This window comes from Amblyomma maculatum, unplaced genomic scaffold (assembly GCF_055883805.1).
Source record: "Amblyomma maculatum isolate TAMU_Amacu unplaced genomic scaffold, ASM5588380v1 scaffold_13, whole genome shotgun sequence".
Classification (NCBI taxonomy): Eukaryota; Metazoa; Arthropoda; class Arachnida; order Ixodida; family Ixodidae; genus Amblyomma; species Amblyomma maculatum.
This window is the reverse complement of record NW_028146738.1, coordinates 33,762,879-33,771,581: the sequence shown is the minus strand read 5'-3', so window position 1 is coordinate 33,771,581 and position 8,703 is coordinate 33,762,879. Positions and strand designations below refer to the sequence as shown.

Below are 8,703 nucleotides of genomic sequence, written 5' to 3'. Positions count from 1 at the left end.
AACACTTCAAACGGTTTGTGATCATGCCACGCGAGATTCGATCTTCAGGCTTTAGGATTTTCTGAACCACCCCATAAAACACTGACCAGACAACAACAAGTAATATGGAGACAGCTACAGACGGGGACCCTCCCCAATCCAAACTACATATCAAAATTCATAAATAAGGATATGAATCCCTTCTGCCGGTTTTGCGGGGAGAAAGACAACTTCGAGCATATGATCTGGGCGTGCAAAGCCCATAAGCCTCTCTCAGAACTCTTGCCTGATCCCTCTAAAGAAGCTTGGGACAAGCTAAGGTCCAGCGATGACCCTGGCATTCAGTTCAAGGCCGTTGAATGGGCCGGCGTTGCCAAAAGTCTCCACAGCCTGCGGCACGCTAGCTGACTTCCCCTATTCCTTCCACTTATTCTGAATAAAGTTTCATCAGCCTCAGCCTCTGAACCAGAATCAGTGTTTGTGGAAATGCTTGCGGGTAGATGGGGCTTTTCAGACAGTACTCCAGCAAGCATATGATTATGGCCCGCTCAATGTTCATCTTTTTCAATAGAATGACTTCTGCTTCGGTTACTCCATATATCCAAGACTGGTTCTCGTGCGCGTATATATGAGGCGCTGCAACCTGTACTACTGTAGGCAGCATAGTCTGTAATTAGATTTGCCAAAGACCCATGAGAATTGGATTACTAAATCATATGTTTCGCGTGCACTATGCTTATGCACCCCTTATGCCTTAATTACACAAGGATGTATTTCTTTGACTGAAAGAAAAACTAAGCCATTGCCTTTTTTTGTTCTCGCTGTAGGCGTTGATCATGATTTGCATACTTTTAAAAGCGTTTACAGTCTTCATACTGCAGGCTTCTGAGCGAAACTGCGAGTTTTCAAGTTTTTTCATAGCATTGCCAGAATTCCATGTTAATGTTTACGCTGAATTTCATACATGACCACTTATTAACATTGCTCAGTTTGTCGTTGTTACTGAATACAGTTATGCAAACAGAAGACAGAGAATTTGTTAACTTACCTCAGTAATTAAAGAGTGATCCAGAAAACCTTGTAAGTGACGTGAAATGTCCACCAGTGAGGTTTCATGGCCCTGTTTCTCTGAGAAAACTTGCACAGCTTTCTTAAGCCTCAGTTCCAGTTCATTCACTGTAGTCCCAAAACGCACTTGTACCTCAGCACCAAGGTGTATAGAACCAATAAAATAAAAAAAGTGGCTAGTGGCTTATTTCACTTTAGTGCATAGCTGCTTAACAAATGCTTTTGGGATAAACGTCATGTGGCTAAACCTGCCCATGTTATTTTGAACACTGACAGTGTTTGGCTGGATAAAATTTACTGTGATGTATGCTGCTTTCAATACAAAATAACAAGTTCAGTTTTCCTTTGTCTGGGTTTTTAAATTCACTCTGCGCCACTGCGGATAAGCAGATGCTTTACCAAGTACTATTACAATGTAAATTGATATACAATAATTTCATAATTGCCATATATACTACCAAGAAATAACTTGGCAACGGGTCAATATAGTGGTGGTAGCGGTCTTGGAAGGTGACTTTCAGGAAGCACGTGATCCTCTCAATGTTATATGTCATGCCCCTTAATGTGCTTGAAGCCAGTAACTAGAACATAAAAAGACACATATATATTAAAATCTGCTCTAACATCAAACTACTTAAAATATAAACATCGAACTGTCAGGATTTTTCTCATACGAAATTCAAAAATCGCAACCCACTTGTAACTCTGCCACAGCCATTTCCTTCGTGATTTCAGGGCTGCACTCCTCCACATGAAGAGGAACTTTTTTTTCTGTCGGTGCCGCTGCATCTTCCTCAAAAGAGACAGTCTACGTATGAAGATACTCTGCATAAAACAATAAAAAAAACGAGCATGAACACAATAACAAAAGAGAACAACCTGTTTCAGGATGTAGTTACTCAAACGCAAGGAAATGGAGCTCAATACAGTGCACTGTGTCAATAAAAAATTGGTCAGGAGCCAGTTTCTTCCTATAGTAGATCGCATTATCTAACGTGCTTACATATTATAGTTTCAGCAAAGATGCTTTTGTTTATCTTGAACCGAAACTTTTGTCTGTTGTTTCTCCCTACCTTATATCACCATTTCAAGCCTGACCAGTCCATCTTTTTTGCTTTTTTTGTTACTTTCATATCCAGGACACTGCGTTCCATCTATAGACACTTAAATATTTTCCCTCAGCATGATCATGCACATTCATATCTTTGAAGAATATAAATAAATATGTCATTGCATGCTTACATGAATAGTAGTTCATGTGCACTCAATCCTGGTGCCTTGCTTAGGTGGCTCGCATTTGCGATTTGGATATTTTTCACGAAGGCATCTCCAAGGGCTTTGTACTGCCACCGTCTTTCAGCTTTATTTCCGCTGTCTATGTGGCCAGTTTCACTTCAAAAAAGAAAAAAATTAAGATCCTAAGAAGTAACTAACCACTATATTATTCAGTTCGTTAAAGTTTAAAAATAACTCACTCAAGGAATAATGAGACCTCAGCAAGAAGCTGGCGGCACTGATTCACCATTTCAGGAAGAGCCTTCCCTTGACGCACAGTCTGTACGTACTCAGAGAATGTTGAAAAGTTTTTTCAAGCCAGTCACTGAACACCTACATAAAAAGAAAACTGAATCTCTGCCAAATGCTGAATACTTTATTATTCGCATAAAAACATATACCCATAAGCATAAACCAAGAAAAACAAATTTTGAAAAATTCCATATCTTGCTTATCTCCATCGAGCGCAGTTGAACTGAAAAAAGTGTGTGCCTTCTCTAAAGGCAAGCCTCCTCCTATGTTTTACGTAAGCATACAGCTGCACTTTGCTAAAAAAAATCACAAAACCCAGTTTCCAAGCTGCTTGACAATATATCCTATGCAAACGGTATTTCATGTATGCATTTTGATATCATACAATGTACGTCGTTTCTTCTTTCTGAGAACAGTGGCCATGGATAGAACAGAGAATCAGCTTTAACAAACATTGTATGCGCCGTCTTTGAAAGAACAAATGCATTCACTTGTTTAAAGTAGTTTATCTCCACTAGAATATGCATATTGAAGAAGATATCCTGTGCCCACAACACAATCTTCTCTGTTTCACCAAACACTGGCTCATCATTTTTGAAAAACAGAATCTGAGACAAAACATTTCGCGTTGTTCACTTCAGCATATGGCACAGCTGTGGCTCTTTTGCCTATATTACAGGCATCTAGCCCACAAGGCAAGAATGTAGTTGTACGATAGATGCTCTTTTCATGAAGACTTATTTCGATGTGGTAGCTGTGGTCCTTCCCAAAGCTCATTGGACAATGTGATTTGAAAATACTCAGCTACAGAGAGTGGAATATTTTTGAAATTCCAGAACGTTTTTCGCTTTGGAAGGCAGTTCTAGCTTTCAAATTGCATGATCCAATGGTGATGCGAAGGACTAAAGCGCTGTAACTGCGAGGTCATTTGCAATAGCACGTGCAGCTTGGGCTTACGCACTTCAGAGCCGTACAACTGCACAAACATTTCATTGTGACGCGCTACAAGGCTTTCAAGTTGTCCTAATTCATGGGGGGATATCACTAGTGAAAGTAAAAACTGAGAAAATGCAGCACAGCTAAAGACACTCACAGTACAGCTCTAGCAATGGAGTGAATGGAATAAAATCATCCAACAAAAAAAGAAAATGTAGCAAAAGCCCAAAGCTAGAAATTGTTGAGGACGGGGTACTGAAACCTCTTTCAAAACAACGATGGTAATCACTGCTGCTCACCATCTTATGAAAGAAAAACTCACACAGGCACTTATTCAGTTGCCTCAAGGTTAACCATAAAGCGTCCCTTACTGTAAACCTGGCAAAAAATGAGAGTTCCATAGGTACAATCCCTTCCAATGAAATGTGCATTGGATCATGAAGGAGGTCAGTCAGAACTCAAAAGCCTTTGATATCTGAAAACAGAGACCTTGATTTAACGCCACACTGGGCTGACAGCTCCTGAAAATCTTTCAATGAATTAGTACTCTCAAGTTCAAGGAGGTGACGTTCATACTGAGGTTCAGTACGCAGTGGGCAATGTATTTCGTATAAAATTTTTTGTAACTCTGCTTTTGGCACCATGCATTTCCTGCAGGCCATTCGCACATTTCTAGCGAAGCATTCCTTGAAGCCTGCAATGTTATGACATGCTAAGGCGTCTCCGATGTAGGCTAGCAAAAAACCAAAGAAGGTTTGTCCCCTTCAGCAGTCTTTAGTTGACAACCAGCTTCAAGCTGGTTTACTGCGAGGCTAAAATCATCAAGTAGTATCCGTTTTGCAGCCTGTGTCTTCAAATCCTTTGGCCTTCCAACACCCAGAAAAAAAATGTTGCTGACTTTGGATCCATCAAAGGTCTTGATATTTACAAAGGGTATATAAAAAACTGCCAGCTTGCCTCTTAACCCTCTTTTCATTACGATGGTATTAGTATGTATAATATCATCACAGTAAAATACCTTTACAATCATGTTCTTGTCAGAAAGCATTTCTACGGGGTGTGTCTGATACTTGGTGCCGCCTGTAAAGTCTTGGAGCAGTTCGCTAACAGAAAATTTCAGCCCTGCCTCAAAACACTGTGCTAGCTTAAGGTGCTGAAGTAGGTTTTAAGTAAAGAGTTCAAAGGAACAATATATGCCTTCTGGTTAGATGGCAATGTTACTTCTTTCGGAGGAACATATATTCCCAGCGAATGGTACAGCAACTTTCGTTGCCTATCAGAGCTAATGCAAGACACATCAATGGGAGATCCAGCAACTGTCAAAATATTAGAAATGCCACTTACAATCGTGTCGACAACAACATTTGAGCACTTGTGCTTAGACTCAAGCTGTCTTGCTAAACAGGACAGCTTTGACATCAGTTCTGAAGAACACAAATTTTCTGTGCATTCCACACCATTACTCATCTCATCCCTCTCATTAAAGCAAAAAACTGAAGTGTTTTCTAATGCAGACGCAACAGAAACCGGAAGCATAGTGGAAAGAGTAGGTATGTCAATAAGATGTAGCAGCTGCTTAGTTGGCAGCCCACAACACTCATTCTGAATGTGGGGTTTGTAAAGAGCAATGCGAGGAAACTGAAGGTGACATGCACAACACACAATTACCGCTTTGTTCATGTTAATATTGTTCAGGTCACGAGAAAAACCATGGAAATGTCTCGTTGTAAACCTACACAATATGCAAACATGCTTGCTTACCTTCGTTTTTCTTCATGGATCAGGGCATTGGTTTCTGACTGCTTGTGTTGAAGTCACTCCATGTGAATTGTGCACTGAGGCTATAATGAAAGCAATACATTTGCATCACTTGAAGCCTGCATCTGCAATTAGTGAATACAAGGTCACTAAACTGATGCACAGTGTTGAAATACAAATGCTGAAATGTTATTAAATACTAAATGCTTTTGGGTTCTTGAGAAACATAAATTAGAATGAACACATATCTAAGGTTTTTAATTCATCACTAGATTAACCCTTTATACCTCATAGGGACACCCGTGTCCCCACCTGGATGGTTTTAGAAAAAACATGGTAGCGAAAATCTGAAGTCAACTGGAACGTCAAGTACTATTTGTGCCATCTATGAATAGATCAGTTAACTATATCCTAGTTTATATTCGCCACACAAGGTGGCGTAGACAGTCCAACAAGCGCTCAAATGTGCCGCTTTTTTCGAGGTGTGGAGTTTCTTTCTCGGTGATATTCGGACTTCCGTATGATCCTTCCCAAATAGCTGGTAAGACTTATTTTCCATTCCCCGTGGTTATGTATGTGTCTAGATTGTGTCATTACAAGCATTTCGGTTTGCATACAGCGAACCATGATTTATATATGAAAATCTGATATAGCACGTGTTATTGTTTGCTTCACGTTTACTCCCTAGTACCTGTACTTGCTTGAAAAAACCCGATCTATTCATTTTTACCTTAGCTAAGAAAATCCTTACTGCTGAAGAGGCTTTAGAAGTATTCTTCAGCCTCCCGGATGACTACGGTAGTTATTCTATCACTGATTTCTCAAGCGACTAATTCAATGTGCCGTCCTTATCAGCCATTATGCCGAGCATTGACGAGCTATCACCTAAAATCCGTAAAACATGTCGAAAAAAGACAAAAACAAGGGAAGAAAGTGCTTGATAAAGGCATCAATAATGATCCTGCATCAGATGAAAATGAAGAACCTCAATCAACAGGGTGGATTGCAGGATTGCCGACCGACATTGCTGATATCAATGAAAAGCCCCCGACATTTTCTGTAAACTTGAATCCGCAAAGCAGAGCGTGTGATGCATTCACCTTGTATTTTGATGAAGAAGTATGGCAGATGATAGTTGAAGAGACAAATCGTTATGCAAGCCAACAAGGATCATTTCCCAAAAGCATCTGGAACAAGGAGGAGGTGCCGCTGGTGCTCCACAAAGCGCTCGGAGGTGCGCACAAAGTTCCTCTGTGCCGGTTGCAATGTGCCATTATGTGTCACGTGTTTCTCGCCTTTCCATTCAGGCAAATGAGCGCTTTTTGAACGAAACCTTCCAACAAATGACAGCATCTCATGCTTAGCGGGACATGCGTTGTCCCACCCTGCTTTATACCCCTATCCGTACAGTGGGACATACGTTGTCCCACCTTCTGTGCTTTATTAGAATCAAGTAGAATCTTGCAAGTAGCTTCAAACTTCCTTTTTTTTGAGTTAAATAAACAATATTGCTTTTGTGGTTTGCTTGCGCCCTATAAAGGGTTAAGCAGGTGAGGATATAGTGAGAAAATGCTTGAGCAATAACATGCTCAGCTCTAAAAATGTCACAGAGTAACTATTTTCCTTTTATAATTTTCTGCCTTGATAGGAACAACGGTGCCGCTCTTTTCTGCCTTCTGTGGTGTCTTTGCCTTGGGATGCGCTCTCTTCACATATCCAGGACAAGGAGTCTGCATAAAACACAGATTTTGTCTTGTTAGTTTAAAACGTACTGCTACTTATGATAATAAGAGTAATATGATGATAGCAAAGTGGTCAATTTATCATGGTGACCAGTACCGTCACTATCTTATAACACTAAATATACAGTGTGTCCAGTTTGCAAGAATACAAGGACTCATCTGGTTGAAGGAGAAAAGTTTTGTGACCTTGAAATGCGCTGTAATCACTGGTTCAAAGCCTGCTGCACTGGATTGTCTAGGTGCTGCACTTCAATTCATATACAATATTAAGAGTATCAGGGCAGTGACATCAATTTTATTCCACTGTTTTTTGTTCCGACGGCAGAAAGTTTTATGATATACCACCCACACAATTCACATCACACTCCTGGTCAAAAATAGGATAGTCAGTAGGGTAACCACATTGCTTCGTATTTGGGAAAAGTATAGACCACACAAAATGTGGTCCCTTGGAGCCTCCACAACTTTTGTCATAACAAGCACACAAGCCTTCAAACACTTCAAAATGACATTAGCCTACATTCATCCTCAACTTCAATAAAGCAATGTTTTCAAGGTTTCAACTTGGTTACACCTATTACAGTGCAAAATAACTGTTCTTGTTTCTTTTATTTTTGAAATGACCTAAGCTTATTTTGGAGGTCTCCGTCATGTTGGGCTTGGTCACTTATGCATTGACAAAGATTTGTGCAAACCAGCTGAGGTCAAATTTCGGGGGTGGCTAGCAGGGCCTAAATTTTGCAAATGGCAAGGGCCGAATTTCGAGGTCAGCAGCATGTTAGGTGTGGTGAATTATGGTTGTACATCGAATTTGTTCTAAATCTTCTGAGGTAAAATTTTTGGGTTGGCCAGGCCAAATTTGTTGGTCACCATCGTGTTGGGTGCGGTCAATTATAGCAGGACATCAATTTTTTACCAAATCCGCCAAAGTCAAATTTTGGAGGGTGGTGGGCCACATTTTGGGGTTGCCTAGTACCAAATTTGGAGGTATCTATCGAGCTGAGCGCATCAATCATGGCTAAAGATTGATTTGGTCTATATCGTGAACGGTCCAATTTGGGGGTGGGTGGGCAAAATATAGAGGTCAGCATCATGTTCGGCGCACATTCGGGGGCAGCCGGACCAAATTTAGGGCCGCCAATGTGTACGCTTTTTTTTTAACTGGACATGACGCCACTGTTGCTAGGTGTCCGGACAAATAAGATCGGAGAATCTTCTGGTCAGTGTTTTCGCGCAGTAACCTTTGTTATTGAGCACTTTGTCGTGGTGTACGAGTTTAATTAAAGCCAAAACAACTAGGAAATCGGTAATTGGCTCAACATTTAAGCAAATCAAACATAGACGTCAAAACGTTTGTCCGCAAAATCCAAGCTAATGGGTATTAAAACTATAGGTTGACATTGTGAGCAGAAAGGAGCTAATTTACCTTTAGAACATCCAGGTTCACAGCTTTCCAGCACGAATAACGAATCATTATTCTGCAGCTGAATGTCTTGCATATTTGGTCCTTAAAAAAATTTCAACGCCATACTATAGCTTCTCCTCGCATAGAAAAGCTGTGTGGACATGAATGATACACACCGTTGCCTCCATGGGCTCGAGTATCCTGCGAAAGGGTGCTCTCTCCAGACCGAGCGTCTCTCAACCGGTTGCCAGACTGAGGTACTACATTTTCCGTTGAATCCGATAGTTC

At 40.7% G+C, this 8,703-nt stretch overlaps 1 pseudogene; it reads right to left on the bottom strand.

Annotated features, from left to right (window-relative positions):
• Positions 1-406: 406 nt before the first annotated feature.
• LOC146172539 (uncharacterized) lies at positions 407-5,287 on the bottom strand (annotated as a pseudogene).
• Between the last annotated feature and the right edge of the window lie 3,416 nt (positions 5,288-8,703).